The sequence below is a fragment of the Cebidichthys violaceus genome, unplaced genomic scaffold (genome assembly GCF_023349555.1).
Source record: "Cebidichthys violaceus isolate CVI_PGR_0920_01 unplaced genomic scaffold, fCebVio1.0.p SCAF_14, whole genome shotgun sequence".
Classification (NCBI taxonomy): Eukaryota; Metazoa; Chordata; class Actinopteri; order Perciformes; family Stichaeidae; genus Cebidichthys; species Cebidichthys violaceus.
Genome location: NW_027176307.1, coordinates 8,319,998 through 8,335,149, shown reverse-complemented (window position 1 = coordinate 8,335,149; position 15,152 = coordinate 8,319,998). Strand labels below are relative to the sequence as shown.

Sequence of the window (15,152 nt, the reverse complement as noted above, 5' to 3'; positions counted from 1 at the left end):
CTCTCAGCTGGATTGATCTGGCTTTTTGAAGACATTCAAATGTTGAGATGATTTGTTTTTTTTCTTCTGTTTTCTTTTATTCTCAATGGGTTGAAAAATACTTCCTCTGCTCATCTATCAACCATCTTTTTTATCTTCCACCTTACAATCCATAACACTTTAATATACTCCCTCTAATTCAACATATTATTTTGTCAGTAGCAGTAATGCCCCTTTTTTCCCTGGCATTTCATTTCTCTGACCAGATCAAAGCAATTTATTAGCCTCTGTGGCGAGACGGACATCGATTCCAAAATCATCAATATTATTCTGTGGAAGGTGTTGCCTGCTTCTTGAGGATTTAGACAGATGACCTGACCCGATCCTCTTTTTTTCCTGTCCCAAACCAGCTAATCCCCGTAGAGCTGTGTGAGACGGCTGATTGAGGAGTCTTGGGTCAGAGTATTGACAAACCCTCCCGCAGAGAGAGGTTAAACCTTTTCACACTTGTACGGTCCCTTAGGACGGCAAACAGGAGAGGACAACAAAGCACAAACTGAGTCTTTCTTTCCTGCACCCACGGGACTCAATGAGATCCTGCTTTAATGAAGAGGAACGCCTGTAGATAATCAGTGTGCACATACAAGCAGAGCCTTTTGGTTGGAATAGCCATCAAATTGAAATACTTTTTATATAGTGTTTTGGAAAAACTTCTAATTATAAATCGGGAGAAGAGTTTTGTTCACAAATTCAAAGAAAATAATGAAGTCTTCAAATGATTCAAAGTTGTCCCCTTCTATTTTATTTTGCTTGCAAGGGAAAGATGCACCACAGCCTCCTCAGTCAGTGTCTGTGGTGAAAAGTTCAACATCGTACAAGATACCAAACCATTTTATGCACACATGAGTTCACGCCCTGGGATAAATCATAGACAAGGAGTAGATGTTCTCGTACCCTGGCTATCGTTCTTATCTAAACACATGCCAGGTGCGTTAACTGGGAGTCAGTGATTGTTCTACGGTCCGTCTCAAACTTGCCATACAGACAAAGAAGACACTGTGTCTTCACTTTCTCTTTCTGAAGTGGGAGTGTGTGACCAGCCTTGAGAAACAAGACACTGTGTTCATTAAAACTGATTAACTACTTCTATAGGACTGCTGTGTTATGTCAGTATTTGTGTTCCTCACCTTACCTTTCAGTTTTACATCTTTTAAAACATTTCATGATATAAGAATATATTTTTTCCCATTACATTCCACTCTTTAGATTATTCATTAATCACATAATATTGCAAAAATATATTACAAGGACATTTCAATAACATCAGAAGTATTACTCCAGAATCTGGTTTAAAATACATCTTCATGTGAGATGTCACAAGAAAATCGTGTGAGAGTGAACAGCCAACCAGTTTGTATGGAATTCACCCGAGCAACTGGTTTGTGTGATCAGTTTTGCTTATGTTGACACCGTAAGGTTTCCACAAAACTGTCAGAGACACTGTTTTACCACTCTTTAGGTTCTAAATGTGTGTATGCAACTATATGTGTATTTTTGGGTGTGGTGCTGAATGGGTAGCTCCCTCGAAGGTCACTTGCTTCACCCGCGTTGGTGACCGTTGTCACTCCTTATCTGCCAGTAGGTAACACAGAACGCGTCGTCTGTTACATGAGTCTCTGATGTTATGCAGGTATGTGTGAATCGGGTGTGGGAGCCAGTGCAAGCTCAGCAGGGGCCGGAACCCTTTTGCAGTGAGTTGCGTGCACCCAAGTGGCACGTTCAGCTACTTTGACTGCTGTGTGAGTGACGAGTAGGATCTGGAACGGTCCCTGCCAGCGCTTGGCTTTCCAGCTTTTCCTCCTGAAGTCCTTGACCACCACGAAATCACCAGGCTGCAGCTTGTGCAGCGGTCCTGTTGCTGGTTGTGGAAGGGCTGCAGACACCTGTTTTCTTATGCTAGATAAAGCAGAGGAGAGTTGTGCACAATATGTTAACATTTCATGTTCGCATAGTGTGGTGGATGGAAGAGGAGCTCTCGGTGCTTCGGTGCCTACATGTGGTGGAGCACCAAACAAAATCTCAAAAGGACTCAGATTGCTGCGTGTTCGTTTTCTCATTCGCATATACATCAACACTAGAGGCAGGGCTTTTGTCCAAGGAAGACCTGTATCAGCGCAACATTTCGCTAACTTGGTCTTGAGTGTTCCATTTTCTCTTTCTACAGCGCCACCACTGGCTGGATGGTATGCACAGTGTGTTTTTAAGTCAATACCCACGTATGCACTTAATTCTGTTATGGCCTGATTTACAAAATGAGAACCATTGTCACTTGATATCTTAGTTGGAATACCCCATCGGGGAATGATTTCAGCAATCAGAGCTTTTGCTACTGTTGTAGCTGTTTGCTTGCTAGATGGAAAAACTTCAACCCACTTAGACCACATGTCTACCATCACGAGACAGTGTTTCTTACCCTCAGATGGAGATAATTCAACAAAATCCATCATAACGTGTTCAAACGGACGTGTTGGTGGTGGGTGTGCAGCTTGTCTGGTTACCCCTGTAGGTCTGCCTGTGTTGTGAGTTGCACAAGTTACACAGGATTGACAAAACTTTTGTGCATATGCTGTGAACCCCTTTGTAAACCAAGTCTCACTAAGTGCACTTAACATTCCCCCTTTTGACACATGGTCAAAACCATGTGTTAATTTTGCATAATGAGAAAAGAAATGTTTAGGCAAACAAGGTTTGCCATCAGGTCCAGACCACAGTCCATCAGTGAACTTGCAGCCAGCCGAGGCCCAAAGGCGCCTCTCATCCGGTGTGGAGAGTGACTGCATGGCTGAAAGAGAAGAAGGGACTGTAACAAATGAGCGGGTTTTGTCATCATCAGAAATGTGAAGAGGAAGCTGTGCAGCAGCTTTCGCAGCAGCATCTGCACGAGCATTTCCTTTTGAAATGTCATCAGTGTTAGATGTGTGTGCAGCACATTTACATACTGCAATCTCAGTTGGTAGCAAAATAGATTCCAACAGTTCTGCAATGAGTGTGTGATGTAGAACTGGTTTGCCATCTGATTTCAAAAATTGTCTGTGTTTCCACAGAGCACCAAAGTCATGAACTACACCAAATGCATAGCGAGAGTCAGTGTGAATGGTGACTGTTTTACCCTTAGCGAGTTTACAAGCCTCAGTGAGTGCGATGAGCTCGGCTGCCTGGGCTGAGAGGTGACATGGAAGAGGTCCCGAACAGAGCACAGCTGAGTCAGAAACAACAGCAAAACCAACAAGATTATTATCAGTCTGTGGATCGCGAGAGGCAGATCCATCAACATACATTACCAGGTCACAGTTGGTCAGAGGAGTGTCCAGTAGGTCAGGTTGAGGAGTGCACTGAGCTTGGAGCTCAGCCAAACAGTTATGCTCCTCACCATCACCAGGAATAGGAAGTAATGATGCTGGGTTAAGATTAGTACAGCGTTTAACAGTTACGTTTGGCATGTCCAAGAGACATGTGTGATAACGCAAATATCGCACTGCAGAAAGATGTGATGACTTCTGTTCGAGAAGGATCAAAGACACAGAATGAGGGACTAAAAGGGTCAACGGCGCATAACCCACAATATCACGAGAGGCGGCTAGTGCTTTTTCAGCCGCGGCCACTGCATGGAGACACTGTGGCAGGCCTGCAGCGACAGGATCGAGTTTTGCGGAGAAATATGCTACCGGACGCAATTTATCACCATGAGATTGTAATAACACAGATGTCATACAACCTGAGCGTTCATCGACTGTTTGAGTGAACGGTTTGTGTGGGTCTGGTAACCCCAGTGTAGGCGGAGTTTGTAACGCGCATTTCATTTTCATGAAGGCCTGAGAGGCTGGTTCTGTCCAAATGATTTTGTCATACGCAGTTAGGTTTTTGCCATGAATTAACTCAGACAGAGGTTGCTCCATTTGAGAGTAGTTAGGAATGAACGAACGACAATACGAACACATCCCTAAGAAAGACATCATTTGTTTCTTAGTTGTTGGTTTTGGAAGCGTCACTATTGATGCAATGCGCTTAGGAGATAGGGTTTTCCCCTCACTGGAAATGTCATGACCAAGAAAATGTACATTTTGAGATACAAACTGCAGTTTGGACAGGTTGGCTTTATGGCCTTCTGCTGCCAGATGTTTTAATAGTTTTAATGTATCTTTTTGACATTGTTGTTGTGTTGGTGCTGCAATGAGACAATCATCTACATACTGCAGAAGAGCGGACCCTGGAGACAGGGTGAGGCCCTCTAAGCTTTCCCTGAGTGCTTCATTGTAGATGGTTGGAGATTCAGTGTAGCCTTGGCAAAGACGAGTGAAAGTGTAAGGCTTACCATTGAAGTTGAAGGCGAACCAGAACTGACTGTCTTTGTCCACTGGGACACTGAAAAAAGCATTGGAGAGGTCAATAACAGAAAACCATTTTGCTTTAGGAGGAACCTGTGCTAGAATGGTGTAAGGATTAGGAACATTAGGAGCTCTCGCGTGGACTGCTGCATTTACTGCTTTCAAGTCCTGCACGAATCTCCACTCTGTTGGTTTGCCTGCATCACGAATCTTTTTAACAGGAAAAATAGGTGTTCTTACCGGTGAGTCAGGACATGGAACAATCACTCCTGCATTAAGCAGTGACTCAAAAACTGGTTTAATACCGTCAATAGCCTCTTGGCGCAGAGGATATTGACGCTTGTGAGGGCGGAAATCAGAGCGCGGAGTGATGACGACAGGTTGACAGTTGTTGATGAGTACCACGTCATATTTATGCAATGCCCAGAGTTTCTGTGGAACAGAGGTAAGGGCAGAAGAAATAGAGGAGACATCAGTTACAAATGTGTCAACATGTTCATCACTTGGCTGAGTTTCTTCCTCAAGGACATAAACAGAACGAAGTGCAGGTGCCAGCATAACACAGACACTTCTGTGAAACCCTGTAGATTGTGAACGTAGGACGTTGGGATCACAAGTTGGTTCCCAGTCCGTCAGTTGTTCACATTGCGCCACGAACGGACCCAAGTCTCTCCATTGATCGGTCCGTGCTTTGGACAGCGAGATGTGTGGGTAAGAATCTTTAACTCGAAACATTTTCTGCTGTATCGGAGAGAGAGAGACAGACACAGCAGATTTGTGAGTTGACCAAAACAAGGTAGAACAATGCAAATTGTCATTTAAATCTTCAAAGAATTCATCTGCATATTGGTCATCTGGACCCGGTGTGACGTAAGAAGTGCAGTGAAGATGATCAGGATTCATGCGAACTGCATGTGGAGACACACGAGTGTCTACAGCACGTGTCATTGTCAGTGCTTGGATAGTGGATATTTTCCACTGGTAGACATAAAGTGAGCTGACGTGAGTGTATTGCATCATTTGTTGTACTACTCTTCGTCTAACTACTTTTAAGCCATCAAGTGTGGACATCAAACAGATGCCAAAGGAGCACATCAAGTCTCTCCCCATTAGATTTATTGGGCAGAAAGATGATAACAAAAATGAATGTTTCACTTTAATGTCAGGGTCAGGATCAGTCACGTCAGTGTGCACACTAGTCATGGGAACAGTAAATTTCTCAGTTACAGTTAAACCCGATGCACCTTGTGAATATACATATCTACCACTCATACTCTGATTTGGAAAATACTTTTGTTGTATTACCGAATGAGTAGCCCCAGAATCAACAAGAAATGATAATTTTTTACCATTTATTACAACCTCTGTGGTAGGCATTACTTTAAATGAGTCATCAGAGAATTTAGCATAAGTGTGCGTGTTGAGTGTTTGTGGCATGTTCTGTTGTTCAAGGTGAGCAATGATGTCAGTAAGAGCAGTCTGTTGCTCTTGTGTGAGAGTGTATGTTTGTGCGGTTAGTGCAGAAAGCTTTTCTTCATTGCAGGCGGCGGTGTGTGTGTGTGTGTGTGTTACTTCTCTTTTCATGAGGTTTCACAGGGCGGGTGGCTGTCTCCTCCTCACATGCACGTTCACCATCATTCCCATCGCATCAATCAGACTGGGTGTGACCATCGGTCCGGTCTCTGTTCCTGGCACGATCACGTCCCCATTCGCTCCTCTGTGGGCTCCATTGCGGACAGTCTCTGTACCAGTGTCCTTGTTGTCCACAGTGGAAACAAACATTGTTTCCGGTGGGTTGGTCTCTTTGTGGTCCCCCTTGGTTCCAAGAAGATCGTCCTCTGGTCATCCCCCGCCCTCCTCCTCTGAAGCGTCCGCGTTGGCCAGACCAAGGCTGGAAACTGCCTTGGCCTCGCCTCTGCTGGTGTCCTTGTTCGAGGGACAACTGAGTGACTGCTTGGAGCATGGACAGTTGAACGTCCTCAGTCTTTTGTTTCTTCTTTTTCTCATCTTTATCTTGTTGTTCTTTGCAAGTCTTTTGAACATGTATCGCATGTTTCCTGACTTCGGTGAGTCTGGCGTCTTCCATGCCTATGACAGAGCGCTCTGTGTTAAATTTGATGTCAGGCAACAGTCCATTCACAAAAGCATTTTTAAAGTGGGTCTCCCAGAGACCTGGATTGTCGCCTCTTACTAGTGGCTCTTCAATGCCACTGTTACGATTGAACACTGTCAGCAGTCGTTGATAGTAATCATGTACACTTTCACCTGATGTTTGCTTGGTGTTGTTTATCTGTGACATGTCTACTCTGTCCGGAAAAGCGCGTTCAATGCCCACACACAGAGCAGTGAGATAGTCTCTGTACGGGCCGTTGTCGTCGTGTCCCCATGTGACGTTAACAAGTCTGGCGTCGTTGACAAGGAGTTCCTTGATGGTGGCATAGTGAGTGGGACCCATGTGATGCAGCAGGAGTCGTCTCATTTCATGACCTGTTGGGTGGAACTGTTGACAGAATATTGTGAATTCGGCAGAGAATGCCATACCTGAGTTGGGAACAGGTGGCAAGTGAGCCATGGCAGCACGGATGTCCGCATCCGTCCATGGTCTGTAGACAAGCTGTGGTGCCACAGCTCCTGGCACTTGAACCATGGGACCTTGAAAGGTTTTATTGTCACTGCCTATGTCTTCTTTACTGCGGAGGAGATATGGCGAACGACCGTTGTGTGATGAGGAAGGGAACGCTGGCGAGTCAGGGAGGAGAGAGGAGAGGAGTGATTGGGGGAGGAGGGCAAGAGAGGGAGGGGTGGATGGCCACCCTTCCATGGGTGAAGAGGAAGGTGTTATTTGGCCACCGTGAGCACCCTGGTCCCGTGCTGGTGTATGAGGTGGTGGCTGTACTGTCTCCACTGGCTGTTGTTGTTGTTGTTGTTGTTGCTGTTGCTGCTGCTGCTGCTGCTGCGCAGGATCCGCTACTAGTGGTAGGTATGGTGGTGGTACTGGTGGTAGTGGTGGTGGTAGTGGCGGGCATGTGTTGAGGAGAGGGCCGCCAGCTCCTGTTAGACTCGGATACAAAGAAGGAGAGAATGGGTTATGTGGACTGAGTGTGGTGTTCGGATCTTTTCCTTTCTCTGTCACATCTTTCTTTACACATGTCATCTGTTTCTGCAATTGTTTTCTTTCCCTACATTCACATTCCATTTCCCATTGAACCAAACATTTCTTGTTTTTCTCTATTTTTTCTAAATCTTTGACTTTTACCATTTTCTTTTTCTTCATCTCGCTCTCTTTTTCCTTTAATTTACCCCTTAGTTCAGCAATTTTTATTTTACTGAAAGACCCATTTTCTGGAAAACCAAAATCCTTAGTCCACATGGATAACAATTCCACGGAACTTTCTCCATATTTTTGTTTCATAACGTCCACTATGGGTCCCGAGGGACCTTCGTCTTTACATTTATCCTGTTTTCCACCCATCTTTCAGGCGTGGTAAGTACTTATAATTCAGTAAATACAGTCGTCACTGTAAGTCTCAGATTTCTTTACTAGGAAAAATCCAAGTGAAAACCAATCAGTACAAAGTACCAATTATTGAGGTCAAGGGCGTGAAAAAGAAATATATTTTCATTCCTGTCTTCCTCTAGGTCAAGGACGTGAAAAATATAACACTTTTTTAGTAAAAAATATCACATTTTCATTCCTATCTTCCTTTTTTTCTTTCGGTCAAGGGCGTGAAAAAGAAATATATTTTCATTCCTGTCTTCCTTTAGGTCAAGGGCGTGAAAAATATAACACTCTTTTAGTAAAAAATATCACATTTTCATTCCTATCTTCCTTTTTTTCTTTCGGTCAAGGGCGTGAAAAAGAAATACATTTTCATTCCTGTCTTCCTTTAGGTCAAGGGCGTGAAAAATATAACACTTTTTTAGTGAAAAATATCATATTTTCATTCCTATCTTCCTTTTGGCCAAGGGCGTGAAAAATACAATCTCGAAAATAAATTTGTTTTATCCGAGTACAATCGTTATACTGTATTAATCATTCCTGTCTTCCTATGCAAAGATTCATAATGGCGTCATGAACAGAAACATGTTTTGTTAATTTGTAATAACCTTAATCAAATAAAACCCATAAAAGTAGAACAAGACAAACTATCATCCAAGAAGACTAGAATATTAAACACCAAGGTTTAAATCTCTGTTGTATTATATTACGTAATTCTAGAGTGACATCTGATAGACGTACTCCTTCTAAAAATAAAATTTGGAAATTTGGAATTTCAACTTCTTACCCGATATGAAGAAATTATTTCTTTGTCTGGATCGTTGTAAAGTCAATCAGTCCTCCTTTTGGCTGCCGGTCCCCTCTCTCTTTGTCTGACGAGGTATAGGGCAGAATCTCTTTTGATGGATCCTGAAGTGCACATACCCGGACGTCCTCGGAGTCCTGATGGAGCTTCAAACGATCCCACTTCTGACACCAAGTTGTTTTGGAAAAACTTCTAATTATAAATCGGGAGAAGAGTTTTGTTCACAAATTCAAAGAAAATAATGAAGTCTTCAAATGATTCAAAGTTGTTGGGAAAGATGCACCACAGCCACCTCAGTCAGTGTCTGTGGTGAAAAGTTCAACATCGTACAAGATACCAAACCATTTTATGCACACATGAGTTCACGCCCTGGGATAAATCATAGACAGGGAGTGGATGTTCTCGTACCCTGGCTATCGTTCTTATCTAACCACATGCCAGGTGCGTTAACTGGGAGTCAGTGATTGTTCTACGGTCCGTCTCAAACTTGCCATACAGACAAAGAAGACACTGTGTCTTCACTTTTTCTTTCTGAAGTGGGAGTGTGTGACCAGCCTTGAGAAACAAGACACTGTGTTCATTAAAACTGATTAACTACTTCTATAGGACTGCTGTGTTATGTCAGTATTTGTGTTCCTCACCTTACCTTTCAGTTTTACATCTTTTAAAACATTTCATGATATAAGAATATATTTTTTCCCATTACATTAGTTCCATTGTTTTGTATTATAACGTAAAATTAGCCCAGGCATATTTCTTTCACTCACTGAACTCAGCTAGCATGTATTTGGTAAAGGCTTCTATACGGGACAGGCCTTTAATTCCTTTCCTTTCACCAAAACTCAGCAAAGATGAGAAACACTATTAATAAATTGTTTGTTCAAACCAGTATGAATTGTACTTGTATAGAAATGAGGCTATTGAGTAACACATCAACTTCGAACGGTCCATTAAGATCTAGCTCAGGGACAGTTAACAGCACTTTATCTTCTTCAAACCCACCTGCCCGTCAGCAGCGAGCCTACTTGGCATAGCGAAAAGGAAAAAGGAGTGAATACTAAACAGAGACAGGTGGGGGAACGGAAACAAGCCGAGCATACCCAACATGGTGCAGGAAGGAGAGAAAATATTGTTCATGTCAGTTAAAGTGCTGTCTTCCTTTGACAAACAATGACATGACAATATCCACGACATGGATTCATGTCAACTCTTTTGATTCTTGATCGGTGGACCCTTACGGATTACAGGACAATAAGTAATCGAGGCATGGACACATGTTCAGACTTCATGACTGCTTCAAATGTAGTGAGTCACCTCTATTTTTTGTCTCTCTTGCTTACTTTTTGTTGTATTTGTTTTAAAGCTTCATTTATAATGTTGATATACAAATTATTACTATCAATAACTTACAGAAACATTGCATTTAATAGCAGCAGTCACAGTCTCTGTAATTGTCTCGGTCGCCAGTCCAAAAGTCAAAATGTATTGTAAAAAGTATTTCACAGCATGTTTTTATCAAACCTAATATTCATGCTTCAATCCATATTAGTTGGTGTTTTAACTTTCAAAAACATTTAAACTTTGCACTCCGATACAAAGGTGTTAACAAGGGCAGACTAGCATCAATCTAACATAACCTTAAATCATATTTACACAACCACAAAAATACAAAATCATATTTTCCCCATTTCTTAGACTGATCTAAGGATGTGTACTACATCCATATTGACGTCTAACTGACACCTGTGTTTATTTGTCAAAACATGTTGCCACTCCCGGCGAGTAAAAGGGACTCGCGTCTAATTGAGCCTTTGACTTTTAATTATTTTACATAATACACAACTATATTTGTACAGTTTATTATTAAAGTAATAATTTGCCAGTTTGGGAAATAAACTAATTTGTTATTTTTGCCAGGAGTCACATAAGAAGATACCACTGTCATGTCTGTGGATTAAGTACAGAGCTAGAGCTAGGAGGTAGTTAGCCTAGCTTAGCATAAAGACAGGAAGTAATGGGAAACAGCTAGCTTGGCTCTGTCCAAAGTTCAAACAAAACTTCTCTCAAGCTCGCCAATCAATTAAGTTTGATATGAATATGCTAAACTAACTGTCTCTAACTTCACATTTAGTTTACAGCTAATTGTCGGTTTTATAGTTCATTTATTTTTATTTAAAGTGTTAATTAGTGAGCTTTCTTGGTTGTTGGACTTTTTATCTTTGGGCAGAGCCACACTAACTGGCTCCCCCTTCCCTCACTTATGCTAAGCTAAGATAATTGTCTCCTGGCTCCAGCTCCACTTAAGGCACTTAACTGAACATTTATAGAGGCCCCAGACTTTCACTCTGCATATTGGTCGCTGCTATTACTTAGTAGCTATTAACTTAAAATATTACTAATTATGCTAATTACTTTCTACCATAAAATACTGTATTCATTCCGATACACATCAAAATAATAAAATATGTCATGCAAATACAGCTGAATGATCCAAACTGGACACTGAACCAAACAGCCTCAGCCTGTGACTGAAATGGGCCTACATGTCCTGAGGTTGGTTCTATTCTATCATGAAGCCGCAAAGTGCTGTGTCATTAATTACCAGACAAGAGACAGACTGGGTCAGACCATTTGGAGCAGCTTCAACCTTTGGGATTTGAGTGAAATAGCTGTTATGTGGTTGGCAGCAGAGAAGTGTGAAAGAGTCTGTCCCTTAAATAAAAGGCTGCAGCAGCCAGAGATAACACTTCAGCTTCTGAAGTGCAATTGTTAAATTATCCACTCTGTTTTATTCTTGGTGGCCGACAAAAATTCTCAGCAGCAATATTAATTAAATTAAATTAATCATTTATTCCATCGTTTCTACCTTTCCGCTGTATCTCATCTGTCTCCGCTTGCCACCACCAATCACCTCACAGTTTATGGGAGGCACCTTTAATACACATTCATCATTTCTGTTTGTTATCATCACATGTATTAAAAGCAGCAGCAGCGTCCAGAGCCGTTTCGTCGTGACTTTTGTGGAACAGCACCCTGGAGATCAATGAGAGAATTGGTTTCACGCAGTAAATCGAAGAGTGTGTGTGTGTGGGGGGGGGGGGGGCTGATCACAATGCACTATAAACAATCTCACTGAAAACACCCTCAGCCTCCCACAAAGCTCTTCACTCTCTCCCACAGCAGAATAAATACACCTAATTAAGCACCAGAGAGACTGCTGACTCCAAGACCGCCGGCCGCACAGATTTAAACAGAGCAATAGACGGTGTATAGTGTAGCTCTGAACAAATCACACATCAGTGATGAAGATCGATACTGCTGCCCTTCTTAGCGCGTTTTTCTTACTTGTGCCATCTCAGCATAACCGGTCCTGTTTTGTGACACAGAACCATCTGAGACGGCATCATTGGAAACTGTTTGGTAAAAATCAGGCACTTTAAAAAAATATTTGGCAGGTAATTGGATGAACCATCTGTCAATTAAACTCAAAGCGAGTCTGGCGAGGAGCGAACACATCGTTTCCATGGAGAAAAGCCTTGAGTGTCGTTCTTTGCCAGTACATGCCACTGTAGCATCTATGCTAACCACTTCAGCAGCAGCCATTGTTAAGAACAAACATTGTTAAGTCGCCTCTCCGAGTCCTCTCACACACACCTAAGCCACGCCTAGCTGCCAGTAGCTCGGACATAAACGCATCACTTGAAACCTGACATGATGGCGTGATATGTGATCGGTTCTTGCATGATCTTTGGCATCCCTGATGTTACTGAAAATCAGAGAATTGATCTGACCCATGCATCGCCTCTGATGGCAGAAAGAAATCGACTGTGCTTCTAAATAAGCAGCATGTCCTGTCAGTCTATCAGCAGCGGCCTCTTCCAGAAACATTATGTAACACTTTTACAGTCAATCACCAATCCTATTTCTACACGTTCATATACACCATAACTCTGAATATAGGACATTTTCTACTTTAACAACCTGTTTCTTCATGCATTTAGTTGGATATATATATATACAAGGGCCCTGAAACAAATAAATATAATTCAGTCATCATTAATTGGATCATTTACATGTGCTATTCCAGCTGTTACATGTCAAAATGTTTGTTGTTTGGATTTGGGCTTTGCATTAACCCACCAAGACAAAACATTTGGTCATACATAAACTTTCATCTAATCTAATATTAAATCCACACTCGTGCCTCATAATCTGAATAATTCAAGGTAAATATTATAATATTACCACTTGGCAGTGGACGCGAACGCTATTTACAAGTCAGGGTATTGTAATTAAGGCCACCAGGATGTGAAGGCAGCTTCGCGGGTACAGTGTCGACCATGTTAACCATCTCAAATAAGTGCATTAGCATGCTAACATTTGCTAATAAGCATTAAACAAGACGTACAGCTGACGCTGATGTCATTAGTTTTGCAGGTATTTGGTAATAATACTGAACAAAATTAAATTTTGACCCAATGATGGTGCCAGTAATCCTGAGGGGAACCCAATCCATCAAATATTTGGCGAGATATTTCAATCTTAAGCAAAAATGTCAATCTTATCGTGGCGCTAGAAGTCATGGAGTCACCAAAATTGTTTAGGATTCATAAATATTTTCATGGAAATCCATCCAAAAGTCGTCAGGATATTTCAGCCTGGACCAAAGTGGTGGACCAAAGCCGCCATTGGAGCCCAACCGTTAGCACTACTTAATTTATGTATTATTATTTGGATTTCATTCCTGCTGAATCCCATTAGCATTTGTCACTGCAACGACCTAATGTCCCCAAAAGTGCATACGAGTTTGAATTCAGACCAAATGCTGTGATTTCCTCCACCACAGAACACAGAGTCGAGGGCTGTTCACAAGCAAAACATTATCCAACAGAAATGAGGAGCATGCCTGGCATATTAATGAGGACAGTGCCGAGCCATTTCAACGAGGATCCACTTGAAAAAAATAATGCTTCACAGTGTCTGAGGAGAAGAAGCATAAATCTGATTATATTCTGAAAGAAAATAACTCATCTTTTCACTTTGCTCACACTAAGCTTCTGCTCTGCAGCATTTCCTCACTGGTGAACCTAGTCTCAGAACGACAATAAACAGAGCAGTTGTCATTTGACTGGTGCAGTGACATGGCAGCCGCGATATATAACTAAACACTGTCTTGGAAATGTGAATTGCTCCGGAGCACGAGGTTCAGAAATGCTGCTCAATGCACAACCTCCTTGATCCGCTCGCGGTTGTGCTGAGCGTTCCAGCTTTACAGAGTAGTTTACCCAGAACAAGCAGCGCTCATCCCGTTTAGAACATTAGAACATTTCTATGGCAGTCAGTCCACAGGAGCTGTTCCAGCACAGATTCCCTCTCCAGGATCTACCCCGACTGTTTTATTACAAGTGACTCGTCTTTTAATATCGTGACATAATTTAATATTAGCAGCTCATTAAAGTGGTCGCTGTTTTCAAACAGATTAACGGCACAAACCACAGTCATTTAAAACGAGGGAACAAATTCCCCTGCTGGTCCTCTGATTAATGCCCTCTCCCATCATGCCTGTGGGGTTAGCTGAGAGGCAGACAGCCATTAGTCACTGGGAGAGCTGGATTTATGACAGCCCCTCATTTTCATGTCAGCTCAGTGACTGCGCTTTAGCAATAACACACATTTTAAATATCTTCTTGTTTAATCGGCCCAATGTGAGCGTGTTATAAAATCCGCATTGAGTTTGGAGACCTTATGTGCCAATCAAAGCCTTCTTGGAAAAAGCCACACAAATACATAATGTATAACGGCATCAATTATTCTTGTATTTTGCATATCTGAATAGCAATGTACAGTGTTTAGCTTGAAACCTGAACTCTGGAGACAGCTGGGATTCAGAAGGCCAGTGTTCAGAGTGTGGGTGGATTGGAATGGTACTGCAGCATACACGTAATGAAGTACCATAATGGAATTATGAGAGATTTTGGCACTTGTTAATTCAAGCCATTTCTAAATGGCCCCGCCTACGTTCTTTCAGTTGATAAGGCCTGGTCCTGATTCAGGCTCCACACACTCAACTGGACTTCACCTCACTGAAGTAAGCAGCCGCCTCATCGCTCAGCAGCACATTCCTCTGATGCCCACAACAGCATTTGATGTTAAGCAACCTAATGATGATTTATGGTGTGGCAGGAGCCACCCGGTTCTGACCTACAAAGCCAAAACACTGTTACTGTGAGAACTAATCCATAATTTAACTCCATCCATCCAAAGCCACCTATGACTTAAAAGCAGTTATAGCAGTAATATTAGCTGTACAGAAGGAAATCTGAACACGTGTGGCCTTTTGACATTTAAGCTACTCAAGCAGTGAGTTGCCAGAGGAAGCACTATATGGTTGCCAGAGGAAGCACTATATGGTAGGTGCTGCACGAAAGGATTTTTGACAGGTGTGTAAAGGTGAAAATACATTTTTGCAGGTCTACTGCACTTC

The 15,152-nt window shown here is 42.3% G+C and overlaps 1 long non-coding RNA gene across 1 annotated transcript; it reads right to left on the bottom strand.

Moving 5' to 3' along the window:
* Window positions 1–758: 758 nt before the first annotated feature.
* Window positions 759–9,371, bottom strand: LOC137871087 (uncharacterized). Its single transcript, XR_011102777.1, has 2 exons — window positions 8,651–9,371; window positions 759–1,935 (listed from the first exon to the last, which is right to left on the bottom strand). It is a non-coding gene; the product is annotated as an uncharacterized lncRNA (long non-coding RNA).
* Window positions 9,372–15,152: the final 5,781 nt, after the last annotated feature.